At 40.0% G+C, this 15,458-nt stretch overlaps 1 protein-coding gene across 2 annotated transcripts in view; it reads right to left on the reverse strand.

Moving 5' to 3' along the window:
- The window catches only part of LOC113135345 (C-terminal-binding protein 2), an 81,373-nt gene extending 79,093 nt beyond the window's left edge, over positions 1 to 2,280 (reverse strand). Inside the window, exon 1 of one of the 2 annotated variants that reach the window (XM_026315299.2) lies at positions 1,977 to 2,280. The gene's annotated coding sequence lies outside the window, so the exon portion shown is untranslated. The remainder of the gene's footprint in view (positions 1 to 1,976) is intronic. The other variant, XM_026315301.1, reaches the window with a different exon arrangement.
- Positions 2,281 to 15,458: the final 13,178 nt, after the last annotated feature.

Below are 15,458 nucleotides of genomic sequence, written 5' to 3' on the forward strand. Positions count from 1 at the left end.
ACAACTGCAGAAGGTAAGATGAAAATTGGGAGGGGGGGGGGCGGGTTCGGAGGGTCTGCAAAAGATATGCTGCATACTCAACTGGATGTATGGCAGGTTTGTTGGCTATGAATGAAGAACAGATTGCCCAATGGAAGGGGAAAAAAATCCCCTGTGGTCCAGTAATGACTGTACCTGGCATGTGAGGAAAAAGGACACTGCTCAGTGTTATGACCACTTTCCTGCTGCACTTGTGACTGGAGCAGCTTAATGGAGCTTTCTGACAAGAAGCTCTGTTGTACTGAGCTGCCCACCATCTTAACCACTTCCTTCACAATGGCTGACAACAGAGCAGATGTCCAAGCTGCACACATCTGTAGTGGCCTACTATTCCTTCAGACACCCCCCACCCCCTTCATCAATACACACACATGAGCATCCATTAGACAGACAAAGAGCAGTTTCATGTAGGGATCAAATAAATTATTTTCTTAACTTTGTTATGTTGTGATTAAGAAAACAATTAAAGTTCTGTAATTAATTTACGATTCATAGAGATTTTATGTGTTGGGATAACAGGACAGAAATATTTTTGTTGACAAGCACAAACGCCCAACGATGATGTTTTTGATTGAGTGATCAAAAAAAAAAAAAGAGGATAAATCTCGTTCCTCATTATTCCACCATGTGTTCTGTTGTTGTACTATTTACAAAATAATTAGTTAATTAATTAGCCCAACAATGTGTAAGAACACTTTGTGTGTATATAATTAACAATTTGACACAAGGAAATTAGCACCTCATTCATACTGCACCCTGTCTGCACACTGTAGCTTTTTTGAAATATGAAGTTTCCATAGCTGTTAAACCCACATCACAAACCCTAATCAAGTAAAATGCAGCAACATGTTAAGGAGTGGAAACTACAAAAAGAAGTCCATGTTTCCCCTCCAGTGACTCTCAAAGTCACATCCTGGAGCCTCCAGCAGACCATGATGGGAACATCCCCGCAAATATGACGCCTCAGTCGGTTTCACTCACATTTCAATCACTTAACCTCAAGAGACTCCAAAAGGATGATTTGTGTTTAACATGCTTCTATCGCTGCACTGTGCAGTACTTGCCCACCTGCACATGTGCAACTCCACACAAACACCACAGAAACCTTTCAGGTGTGATTCCTCAGGGCAAAATATCATCAAACGCAGGTGTCTGATCCACCACTTTTATCATCTGTGGGTCCCTGTGATTGAAAAAAAAAAAAAAAAAAAGTTTAATCTGATCCTCTGTGATGATATATGACAGCTTCTCCAAATCCCACGCACTGAAGTCTATTATGCTAAAATACATAAATGTGAAAGATAAGTGACATAGTGATGCAGCTTGGACAGCAGATGTGCTCTATTGTAATGACTTGTGTAGGGGGGAAAAACGATCCACAGGCTAAGCAGCAGGCAGCGCTGAAGATTACAGAGGATGACGTCTTTAACAACACTGTTGTGCCTACAAAAACTCAGTCAGTCGGGTCAAGTGTGAGGCATTAGAGGATTTCTGAGTCTCGCTGGAAACACATGCACAAACTCCACGACCATGCACCGCACACTCTAATAGCGCACTTCCTATTTTCTTGTTCACCGACACATACTCCGCACGGGTTCGCGTTGTGTGTGCAAAAACAATACAGTCTCCGCGTCTGTGCCGAATAACCTTGCGATGTAAAGGTGAGACACACTGATGGCAGCACTGTGGGGAAACCGTGTGCGCATTTCTCAGTTACAACAGCTTTTACGTGGTCAGAAATAATATCCCCGCGTGTAACAAACCCACCCGACCATTCCCCCATCTTCATGGCGCAGTAAGGTGGACACACATGGCCAGAGCTGTATGCGGACCTGAAGCCCCGACGACAGCCAGTCACATTTAACTCTCATTCAAAACACAAAACTGAATTACGCGTGAAAAGCGGCGGTCAGCTCGCTCCCGTAACGCAGTCTTACCTGGAGGAATGATGTTTAATCGCAAGTTGAGAAGCCGACTTTTTCAGGCACACGTCGGCGGCAGCATCATCCGCTTCGGGCAGAAATGTTTCATGTGAAGATTTGGAGTAATTCTGCTTCCACCTTATTAATCCTCCGTGCGCTACAAAAAGGAAGAAGCGCATAGAGAGGAGTGATAACCTAACAGGGGCAGGCTGCAATGTGTTAATACGCGTCCTTGTGTATTAAAATACGAGCGATAGGTATCCGTGTCTCACTGTTTCACTGCTTTATTTTTTCCCCTCTCTCTCCCCCTCTCTTTGGCTGTAGTCACACTGTGTCTAACTCTCCTTTTTTATCAAGGCGGGGTCTTGGGTCGTTTAAACCAATGACATAAACCAAGAAGAAGAAGAAGAAGCCCCCCCCCCTTCCTTCTCCACCTCCACCTCCACCTCCACACAAACACACCTTCTGCTCATGTTTAGAAAAGAAATATTTTGAAATATAAAATCTTGGTTTTCCCCTCCAGGCCATGTCTTTTATATCAGTGGTTTCCAATTTTTATCAAAGAAGATCATCTTAAAGGGTTAATTCCCCCAGATATTTTCTCTCACTTATCCCTATTAAGCTATGCCGATACTTTTGGTTTCATGTGCCAAAGCTTTAATAGTAGGCCCTAATCCCTCTTTCTGCTTGCAGCACAATAACATGGAAGTAAATGGATATTTATTTGTGGTGCTCACAGCAGTGAAGGGCAAAACAATTTCTCTTATTGTGAATTATCTGCTAATCTTACCATAAACACTTTCCCTGATCCCAGTGAAAAGCTCTGACATCTGTGGATTGCTGTTGAGTTATCCAAATATCATTTTCTGTCTTTAAAGCTGCACTAATTAATATTATTATATTAGCAACGGGTCAAATGACTGTGTGTAATAGAAAAGATGGTGTTTGTAATGACAAACCCATAGGAAATTATCACCCAGCTCTTAACAGGAACTCCTTTCAGCTTTGATCTAATCCAATTGTTTTGTTTTTATGGCCTGCGTTTATTTAGGTTTTTAAACATGTTTTTTCTCCTCAAAGTAGAAGAGAAGGAGGGAGTGAGGGAGAGGGGAAAAAATGCTCTGATGAATCCAGTACAAACTAACTTCCCAGGACAAAGTTAGCAACTTTCTAAAGATCTGAAGTGGATTTAAGCAACATCCATCTTCTTCCGCTTTATCCCGGGCTGGGTTACGGGCGAAGTGGCCTAAGCAGGTTCTACTGCCGTTGGCTATGTGAGCATCGAAGTCCACCAGCAGAATGACAGAGTCCCCAGTTGGAGCACATTCCAGTTCCCCTACCAGGGACTCTAAGAAGGCCAGGTACTCTGTACCGCTGTAACAGTATAAAACCTATTCCTGACCCAAAGGCGCAGGGAAGTGACCCTCTCATTCACTCCAGCACATGGCAGCTGAGCTGGGGAGCTACAAGCAAGCCAACACCAGCCTGCCACCTCTCACCACAGGCAAGTTCAGAGTAGAAGAGAGTCCAGCCCCTCTCAAAGAGTAGAGCCCAGGCTGTGCGTGGAGGTGAGCCCAACTACAAGGGGGATTTTAGCAACACATAATTCCATTCACATTCAGAGATGCCCTCTCAAAACCTGACTGAATGTAACTGAAACTATCTGCATAACTAGATACAAGTAAAGCCAAGTGAGCTTTTGTGTGAGAGACACTGAAGTCTGCAAAATCAGACTTAGTCCTATTAAAGTCACAAGACTTTAATAAGCTTATAATGTCACCACATTGAATCATATGTGTGTCAGTGATTCTCTAGTCTGCAGTAACTCTATAATTTATGGTATTGCGTTAACATAATGCTCAGATGTTATAGGGCCCTGTACAAGCCTGTGATATTTGTGTTTCGGGCTTTTAAATTATACATATAATTAATGGTTCTCCTTTGAATTGATCACAGCGGGATGCTGCTGAATGAAAGCTCATAAAAAAATAAAACCGCCAAGTGAGGAAAAGGTGAATGCAAGCCCTGTCGTTTATAAGGAGAGATGTACTTACATATTCTGTTTGGTAAGTGCTTGTACAAGGAGCATTCTTCACTGAACATGGGTTGTGTGAATTTTGATGACCTGATACTGATTTTGTTAGAAGTTGTTTTGATTTCTCTGCAGTTATTTTTCTGTTGTGGCTTCTGTAGGGGCAGCTGATTTAATTGAGAAGTATTAAATATAGTTTTTGTTGTATATAGTGGACTCACCTATACACTGATTGAGTTGGCAAGATTAAATAACAAATCTCATGCCGCCACACTCTGTGAATGCAAGGGGTCAGAGATGACTTTGCATAATTGATTGTTACTGTCCTTTTTTAGAACTTGTTGCACAATAAACAAGTATTGATCCGTGGAGGGTTTGCATCTGGTACACATTTGAAAGAGTGTCCCTGCTGCAGATTTAAGCAACAACAACAAACAGCTTTCCACATTTCATTTTCAGTCTCATATCTACACATGACCTCCACTCTGTAAGGTCAGTTAAATAGCAGATTGTATGAAGTTTGAGTCAGGCTGCTTAGTGAGTTCAGTTATGTATAATCCCAAATTTCACAATTGATTTGTCATATTCTGCCTGACCTCCATTTCAGTTTGGGGCTTACTGTATATTTACTAAGATTGATAATTTCAGGTTCACACTTTAAACCTTGATCAAAAACAACAGCCATTATGTGCAGCCAGAAATAGGACTTTTTTTTTCATTCACAAAAAATTAACCTGTTTACCACTTTTACTTTAAGACAAATGTGGAATTGATGAAAAACAGAATTTTTACAGATTCCTTTCAAAACAAGAAATCTGATTCTGAATCAGACTATCATTTTGAACATGCAAGAATACGGCTGCATTTGCCCTGCAGTCCATGTTCAGTTTGTTGCTGCATCTCAGTGGAGATGGAAAGGAGTCCTGGCTTCCAAAGGGATCTGTGCCATCTTATTAGAAGAGGAGGTATGGGTTTAATGTGGCACCGTAGCAGATCATTTTGAACTCTGAACCTGATCTCCATGCTGACAAATTCACAGGCAGAGTTTGTACATAGTGTACTATCCACACTGCAGCCTCTGGAGACACACATATCAATCTCCAGATGAATTATTGAAGGCACACCACCCCCACCATGTCTCTTACATGAGCTGGAATTAGTGGCTGCTCCTGACTACAAAGACCATGGTGCATGAAAATTCAAGAATATAATTTGTTCAAATTTTGATATTTTGCTCATACTGTATGTGTAGTGTAATCATTTTTCTATTTGTCAGTTCCCCCCAGTTGCATTCCCTTGGAATTCTGCTCCCACCCTGCAAACTGCAAATGATCCCCCCCCCCCCACAAGCTTCTTTCATGCCCTGGCTCACAGCTACACTTTCCACATTTTTAATTTAATTTCTCAGGTTTTTTCAATGAATCCATAGAAAAATCAGTGACGTACAGCACTACAGGGCACATGTAACAATTTTCTTTTTGGGGAAAAAAAAAATCAATATTATCCTCTTCACTGTTGTCACAGCCTTCCCCAGCAATGCCCCACAATGCTGCAGCATTTGAGTTTACTGAAGAGGTCAGTGTGCCACAATGACTTCATCCGCCTTGCTCAGTCTGAAACATGCCAAACACGCAAGAAGAATGCACACACGTGCACACACACACACACACACACACACACACACACACACACACACACACACACACACACACACACACACACACACACATGCAGAGTCTGCTTCTGTAGCTAATGAGGAGGCAGGGCCTCACCGTGCAGGGATAAAGAGGGGGTGAATGGCTCAGACCCCCAATGGGTCTGCTTGAACTTGTGAAATAGGATTGACACCACACTCAAAATGAGCTCCCGCCATGTCAGAACAGCAGACTGGAGCCCCCCAGGAGGCTAAGTTGAATCAATTCTCCTAATGATGTTTGTAATTTAGGAGGCTAATGACATGCACTATGAACTGGAAGATTATGTCTAGGAGATTCCTCTCAGAGTCAAGTGTTAGAATAAATAGCTCAGAGAATAAGAAACAAATATTAAAATCCTAGAGAAACAGTGGCATACGTGTTGAGACTTTGATAAAAAAAAAAAAGTCCCAACAAGTTTGAGACATAATGAAAAATGTGAGCACAGTCACTAGTCACTAGCATTTACTGGGAAGTTGCAAGTCAGGATATTGTTTTCCTAGTTTAGGCTCAGCAATTTCCATAGATCTACTTACTTCAACTGACAGGCCAATTATTTTTTTATTTGTTCTGGGATTTTACCGGGTGATGCCATGAATGATTTCACTTCTCAGGTCTTTAATGAGTTAAGCGTGAAGTTACACTACTAATAATAGTCTTTAAATCAGGTCTTTAATCCTTATTTCTCTGATTTAAAATAGGCCTAATTTGAGAGTGAGATTAGAAAGACATGGCCAAAACTGATGCAGCTGTAATATACTAACCCTGAAGTGCCACAGAATAAATTATACTACTGTTTTTAGTATGAGAAGTCTCCATAGTTAATGAACCAAATTATTTAGTTCAATTAGTTTAATCTCAAATTTAACATTTTTACATAAGGAAATTGAGATTACAGGTTAGGGTACCAGCAATTTGTTCTAAGGGTTATGAGGACTAAATACTGTGAGGGTTAACAGATGTTTTGTATCAGCCCAAAGTACTCTTAAACTGCTAATTTTGTTTTTACCCTTTGGGTGTACTGAAGCGTGCTTCCTGTGGGATGAGGATGCCTCTCGTAGTACAAAATGTTAAGTGCATGTGTTTTTTTTATGGATGAGCAAGTGTACATGTGTACACACATGTTCCTGCATTAATGTGTGCACATATATCGCATGTGGGGCAGCAATGTCAAACATTTACGCAAGAGTAACCACATAGGAGGCATGGCAACAGTACGCAGCATGATACGCATACGCAACATGTTGATATGATTACTCCACGGGCTGCTCCCCGTGTTTTAGGCTGGTCATTAACAACCTATTTGAAGACTTTGTCAATAGGCGCCAAGACAACAAGAAGCAACATCTCCCCCTCCATGCTCAGCACCCCCCTCCCATCCACTTGCCTTTCTTTTCTCTCATTAATATGGAAATGAGTCACTCATTGTTGTTAGTAGGGAAGAAAGCTGTCATGTCTTTGGTGACAGGCTCAATGGATGTGTTTGGATTGCAGGGTTTGCTGTTTTCCAAGAGCATGTCTTATCTTTGTTTAGGCAGCGAATCAAAAATGTAAACATCACTTCATTAGCATCTGTCAGTAAGCTTAATGCTATGATTTTTAATACATGGCTAAACCCTCTGAATAGACAAACAGGCCTCGTTATTCTCTCTGCTTTTATCTTCACTTTGTGTAGTAGTTAATTTCTCAAAGGGAAACTTACTTAATCCTCTGTGTTTGCTGGTGAAAGCCATGTTGTGCAGATCTGCTTTCCCCTCTCTACTAGAACATTATTTACCAGTGTTGCTTTATTTCACTTTTCCTGCTGGTTGGTGGTCACTTTTATGCTTTTTATATTTTACAGCCAAAGACTAAACAAAAAAGTAAATCACAGACATTTTTTTTCAGTCAGATGAAAAGCAGTTTTTAAAAGAATCTCTTCTTTGTAAAGTTAAAAATAAATAAAACATAAATAACATACGCTATTCTCAAACTTTCAGCGAGATCAGAGAGACTTGTGTTTTTTTGTCAACCACTTGAGCTATTAGTATCACACTTCATCAACACTTTCTCCACACCCAGCCTTTACATCAAGTTTACCTGCACACTGTGAGTAAGTGATATAGCTACTGGGTTTCCTGTTGCAGGGATACATATGCGTCACACCTCAGTGGACGTGAATCATATTTTCTGTCTCCCAAAAGGATATAAGCTCCTCATGGGCCATCATCAGAAGGCTGCTTTTGTAGCTACGAGCTGCTGGAGTTCATCACTAGGCTGAAGCACCTTTACATTAGGTCACATTTGAAGATAAACACATGCTTCAGGCCAACATCCTCCCAAAAAACAGAGAATTAGTGACATAAAGAGGAGAGAGCTGGGAGGATGTGATAGATTTAAGTGAGTAAATGTCAGCTGCTCCTTAGGGAGGTATGAGGAATAATAAGGCTGTGATTTGATCTGCACACTCTTGTGTCAAAGCATCATGTCGATATTTGACTTTATCTCAAAGGGGACAAAGATCTGTGATTACATGCTTCTGATACGAGTTGCACAGTTGCAGTTGAAAATATGGAACTGAATGATATTTGTATTAACGTAATGAAGACATTTAGCTAATTTACATATTTTGTAGGTCACAGACGTTGAACTGAAGGTGTCAGTAAAATGTCTATAGACGATATCAGATCTTGAAGTCCAGTTTCTACTTATTTATGGTTATATTTAGGCACTTTAAAACTCTATAGCTAACTGTTGGAGGTGTCAGTTTTAGCTGAGAGGTGTCAGCCAATCAGAGAATGATCCATGGCTAAAGGAGAAAACAATGATTGCAAGTGTTTTTTAGGGGCATGGTGAGGGTTGTACAAAGAGATTTCACAACACTCGCACAATCAAAAGCCAAATAATGGTGTTGTCACAATAATCAGAAATCCATGGCTTTGTCATACTTTAACAGAGAATTGACGACTTGGTCCACATTGATTAGCTGAAGCTGCCATCCTGTCAAAAGAATGCAGTTCACGTGTAATTATCTACAAGAGGCCTCTCAGACTTTTTTCTGTGTAAATCAGTTTGACTTTTGTTGCATTCCTGATTGTCTATTCAGAAGTTGCTTGAATTGCTGAAGTGCCTTTATGTGAAACGGAAAAGAGGAGGGGAAGGGATGAATATGTGTATAATGTTTTTGCATTTGTATTCCTCGATCCATCTCCCTTTTTGTCAGAACAGTTTCATTTCCATGTCAGTGATTTATGTAGTGAGATAGCAGAGAGCCTGTTAATGGGATATTTCTTTTGCTCTCCTCATGAACAACAACATGTCAAAATAAAGATAAAAAACAAACTCAAATGCTTGCTGGGGGAACAAATTAGCTCTTGTGGCAATATTGCAAGAAAAAAAGAGCTTTTCCATCATGCCACTCTAAACTCATAAACATTCACACATCTTGAATTTGATGTATATCTTCTCATTTAAAGACACTAGGCTGTAATTGAAACCTATGCCTTTTCAAACCAGAATGTTTTACCTTGAAAAAAAAAAACGCTGAACCAATCCTGTTTAATGTGAAACAACAGCCCATAATAAGAATACCAGGAGAAGCTATTTATGGGTATTGCCAATAAAATGAACATCCATCTTCTATACCCGCTTTTCCTGTTCAGGGTCACGGGGATCCGCTGGAGCCTATCCCAGCTCTCTCTCGGGTGGAAGGCAGGGGTACACCCTAGACAGGTCACCAGTCTGTCGCAGGGCCACATATAGACACACAAAGACAGACAACCTCACACACTCACACTCACTCCTACGGGCAATTTTAGAGTCACCAATCAACCTGACATGCATGTTTTTGGACTGTGGGAGGAAACCGGAATACCCGGAGTAAACCCACGCAAGCACAGGGAGAACATGCAAACTCCACACAGAAAGGCCGGGATGCGAACCCACGACCTTCTTGCTGTGAGGCAACAGTGCTAACCACTCAGCCACCATGCTGCCCAAAATGAACATCTAAACAAAATAAATTAGATGGTCTTTGTTGTGTCTAACTTTAATTTTCCAAACTTCTTACTTGCAGAGGTAAATTTTCTTTATGACATTGGGGTCCTAATCTATGGAGCAGTAAATTTACCTTAAAGTAAGACATAGTGCATTTTAGTGCATTTATTATCTATAGAAATCTATAGAAATAAAACTATAGATGAAGAGGAATCTGCCTTTATTTGGCTTGTTTGAATCTCACTATGATATTATTTTCCTCTTCTTTGACTTAAAGCAAATATCATATAGAATAGATAAAAATAAAATATGTACATAATATTCTTGGCATAACTCAAAGCAGATGATGGAGGTCCTCCATAGTGATATATTCTTCGGGTAGTGTGACTTATTTGGATGAAGATAAAGAAACCAGCCGCTGCTTCCAGTCTGTCTGACTATGAGGCTGCCATCATTTTTTGCAGTTTTCCTGGAGGTGGAGGGAAGTGCCTCGGATGCTTGCGGGTGGTGGTGACAAAATCTGAAGTGGGTCGTCCACTAACCTCAGCCCCCTGGAGTACAGTGGGTCTGGGCCAGAGTGGAAGGGAGCGGTGTCCTGCTGAGACACAGAGTCTGGTCTGGAGGTAATGGGCAGAAGGGAAAAAGAGTATTGCCTGTGGCGTAGCACAAAATGAATTACTGCCATGTTTCTGCTCTTCTGCCTCACAGTGAGAGTAGAGTCTGGAGGGCCTGATAACAAGGGCACAGAACCACAAACTAAAGGAGAATGGAGAACTGCCCAAGAAAAAAAATAATAAATCTGTCTGACAGAGTTAATATCATGTCATTTATGATGATTTGGCTGAACATATGAGGAGGTCATTCTCATTTCAATGGTAATGTCAGCCCAGACAGTGAAGCAGGGTGGTGGCAATGACTAGAACATTTTCTTTTATTTCTCACCTCCATCTCTTCTTATATACAACATACTTAACATAATATAGTAAAATATTTTCCCCCACTGCATTACAACACTCAGGAGCTGGATGAAGGATAATAGCAAGTCATTCAACTTTCCTATACAGATAATCATGAGTGCAACAGAAGTGTCTATAGTAAATAGTAATAACAGAACCTGCAAATTAAATGATTGTGCTACATTATGTCTACATTATTAGATGCTAAAGGTCTGGAGGAAAAAAAACCTGCTTTGTTATCCTTCCACTGAAAAAGTACAGACAATGAATGGCAACCTGTAAACTTTGTTACTTGTATTTTATAGACTCAATATTTCAGAATAATTAATATTTTCACTCTTTCACCGCTAACTGTTGCTAGCTCAGTGCCTGCAGGGTGATCTAAGTAATTTCCTATAAACATGATTTAAATTTCCTTAAGGATCAATACTCCACCATCATGGATCTTGCTCGTTTGAAACATTGAGTAAAGTCTTCTCCCACAGGGTTTGTATATTGTGGTCAGAATGGTGATGTAAGACGATATGTCCAACCTTAAGAGGAAGTACTCACTAATACAGTCAATCAATGAAACAAAAAGGTTCATGTTGTCTCTGCTAAAGTTATGGCTAAAGGCTTTTACTTGCAGATTTTTAAAAAATCCACATTGAATTTTCCAGCTAATTCAATTTAAGTCAGCAAAACTACAGCGAATCAGCAAAGAACTGAATATGACTACCTGACATGGAAAAAAGAAAGCAGAAAAATGGGTGCATAATTAGGTCAAAGCATTAGGAAACTGTTGAGTTGCAGTTTGATTCATCTAGCTTTGCCTCGTTTGAACATGTCACCTGCATGCAAATGATTCTCTTTCTTGTCTAACCGAGAGGGGGAAAAAAATACTTGAATTCATTGATGCCATTGTCTGGTATTAGATACAATCAATCTGGTGAGTGGGTGGGGAAGCAGGATGAGGGGCCTGCAGAGATTAAACAGAAACCTCACCATGGTGTTTCCAAAAACAAAATAAATCTATTCATCCAATTAGGAGCTTCAGAATATTCCAAAAAAAAAAAAAAAAAAAATACGAGTTGGACGAGAGCTTCTCTACTAATTTACCCTCTTCTTCAATCTGAATATCCTAATGGACTGGACAGGATTACAGACCACATCAAAGTCTGCAGGACTTACAAACAAATAAGCCAGAGTGACTGGGTGGCACGGCAAGCTGAAAATATGCAAAACTGGATGCACAGAATCAGCTGTGCATGCATAATGAATTTTGGCAACTTGAACAGTTCATGTAAGAAAACTGGCAGAATGTGTCACATTTTTGCTGTAATTTTCCATTTGTTCATGTGTTTATACTTTTATTTTACATTATCTCATCATAATCTAGTTTGTAAATGGATCTGAAATTTCTATTCACCCTTTTGTGAACAAGACAGAATATGTGGTCTGCAGTATTCTTCCTTGCCAATCCTTCTTTCTCCTTTGGCTTAAAATGAGTTTAGCTGTTCAACTTTGATTAACACCCAATGTTCCCCATCCTGCCGAGCGACTCCCTCTGTTTGATGAATCTGGCCCTGTTAGTTTCTCTGCTCCTCCTGGTGTGTGATGCATGATAGCACCCCTCCTTCAAAATGCAGCTTTATTCCACACTGGGGGAAAAGGCAGAGGAGACGGCGTTTTTTTCTCCTTCCTTTTCACATAGAAGAAAGGAAGGCATAGAGATGAATGCCACTTTTTGCAGAGGGAGAGAAGTGGTTCACAGTGGCCATTTAGTACCAATGTGATCCATTTAAGAAAGCAAACAAGAACAGCATGCAGACTGTACCCTAACGTTCTGGATAAATCCTTAACCTTGCAGGTGAATTGCATCTGGAGACCTCACAGACACACAATGTCACAACCTTACCTTCAGGTAAAGTGACTTTTTGGGAGTCAGTTGACTTTATTTCATCCACATTTACTCAGCAACATATCTGTTGCTGAGCTTTCTGTCAAGGCACTAATGTAAAGTCCTTTGCTGTTGATCATGGGTTAGGTTTAAAATTAGGCTAGTTTTTAAAATCAGACAATGAACCAATCAAAGTATGCAATGATAAAATAATTGAATACTTTGCTAATGGTAGAATCAAGAAATAGTTACAGTGCAAAAATAACCAATTTCAGATCAATTACAGATCATATAACTGTGTCAAATGAAACCAGACTCACCACTTTTTGTATACTGCATGAAATTCATACAGTACTTAACAATGAGACCTTCCTTTCACCTGGAGAGCTGACTGGGGAGGAGGGTAGTGGTATGTTTAAGGCTATCTGGGTGCACAATGAGCCCACTGATGTCATGCTGCTGGTAATTTGTTCTGAAACAAGAAGGAAAATATTGCTGCGCTGTCACTGCAGTGTCAAGCCTCACACTGCAGGACAGATTTCGCTGACACATCATATCCCCTGGAAAAGTCGCAACTCAGTGCAATTCCCAAAAGGCGTCAGACTGGGGAAACAGGGAGTACACACTTACTGTACATTCAAGCAACAGCCACTACTTTTAACTCTCTGACATGGTGCTGCATAAACTGCCACAAGAACACAATAAGGTAGTAAGGCAATTAGAATAAGCTTCACTGTGCATCTTCCCAATGAACTACCTCCCGTCTCCTCTTTAAAAGAGCCAAACAGAGCCACCATCCAGAAATCAATGAAGCGCTCCTTATAAAGGGATTGTCAAATTCAAGTCTGTGCAATTTGTTTTGTGATAACTCTGCAGGCTCATGCATGGAATCAATATGAGGGCCTCTGGCAAAAAAAAGAGAGGAGAGGGAATTGAACATGTATTGATGCACATTCAGTAGCATCTAAAGTACCTTTGATTGTATGTGCATTTAGATCAGTTTTAAAGTTTATTTCACACTGACGTGGAGGTCAATTTATTCCCCACAAGAAAAAAAAGAAGAAATGTCAGTAAATAAGAAGGTTATAATATGGCCATCTACTCATCTGCCCTGCAGTTTGACCTTCTCAGACAACCACCCTACTGCTTTCTAAAACACATAAATCACAGAACAGTCATGGACAGTTGGTCGGTAATTGTGATAAAAAGCGGAACCTGCAGAGCTGCCCTTATAAAAGCTGAAAGAACCACCAACAACAACTTTCAAGGCAGGAGGTCATCATCTTAATCTCCTGCTCAACTCACTTTTATTTTTCTGGTTTGAATTTAATAATGAAGTGCTGACTTCTTGCATCTGTTTGCTATGAAAATGTTTGAAATATATTCCATGAAATAATATGTAATAGTGGACCTTAAGGTTGGCTTTACATTATTTATACAACATAAACATCCTCTGCTTTATCCTCCTATGTGTGTTATGGCAAAGCTGCCTTTTGTAGTTTTTCTCTTTTAATCACACGTTTACACTTTTTTTTTTTTTTTTTTGCATATTTGCAGGCTAATATTGAAGTTTGATATAGAGGTCAGTGTCAGCTCCTATGTCCAATGATAGTAAGGAATTTTTATACCTACACATATGATGTGAAGGATATAAGTCAATTAACCTAAAGGGCAGCTCTTCTCCTACCTTCTCCCCTCGTTACTCTTTAAAAAAAACCTGGTATGAAAAATAGCAGGCAGCCCTCCCTTTTGTGGAAAATCATTACACAATCTGAGAGAGAATAGAATATTCTCTGCCCAGGCTTGCCTCCTGTTATTGCACCATTAATAACTTTTGCTGCTGCCAACTAGACAACACCAAGCTTGGTTGGAGAGGAGCCGACTAATGCAGTCAGTAAATTAAAACCATCGGTGTTCTTTTTCATAAGACAGACCGATCCCTGTTGTCAGAGGTTGGGCTTTTTGTTTTTTTCTCTCATCCTCCTACCCAATGCATCTATTTGTGCTGTACATTTTAAAACAATGACTGCATTTTTCATTTCCCACTGAGCAAACAAACCCTGAAAACTCACACGTACCACACGTGAGGCTAGTGTGTTCACCTTACTCACTCTAACTTGACTGCAGGAATAAAGTTCAGTGTCAAGAACTTGAAATTAAGTGGGAAAAGGAATTACATCACAAAAGCACATATAGAAGGTTCTTTTTATAAATTAATTAGCATTTCACAAACAATCCTGTACATATTTATGTCATGAATGACAATGAGATGGAAGAATAAAGCCTGAAGGCAGTTTATTCTGCAGGTCATCTTCACATACTCATTAATTCCTGGCTTGATGAAAGAACCTTTTCAAAAAGTTGATAAAATTGTAATTAAAGGTAAATACCACATATATCCCTAGCTTAGTATGTACATACATACAATTTAATTAGGCAGCATCTGCAGCTCCATTATGATGTATGGTTGTTATAGAAACTGCACTTGGTGGAGCAAGGTCATTAGAAAAAAAATAAGCCTGGCTTATAGAAAATATAACAAATATGAATATAATATTCAAAAAAAATTAGGGGAGGAAAGGTTAAATAAAATAATAAACATATAAATTATTTATTACATTTATCGCATTCCTTTCTAGTCTCCTTCCCTTGTATTGTAGTGTCAGAAATAAACATCAGGAGTATAACCAGGCTAAATTTTACAGTGAGACCACAACTCCTAATCTGTGAAATTGGATGAATTTAAGTTGCCTACGAAATGGGATTAAATTGTATTGGCTGCAGTTTGCTGTGAAGGGGGCATGTGTGAAAGGAATGGATACGCATGTTACAGTATTAAAGAGCCCCCCATACATTTCACCCAGGAAACACAGTGGAGAGCATCCAGTGGGAGTCAATGGGCTCAGGGAGGCTGAAGTGCCAGTTTAAGAGAGAAGGCTTAACAAAGGCTGTGTGGGAGGG

This window comes from Mastacembelus armatus, chromosome 19 (genome assembly GCF_900324485.2).
Source record: "Mastacembelus armatus chromosome 19, fMasArm1.2, whole genome shotgun sequence".
Lineage (NCBI taxonomy): Eukaryota > Metazoa > Chordata > Actinopteri > Synbranchiformes > Mastacembelidae > Mastacembelus > Mastacembelus armatus.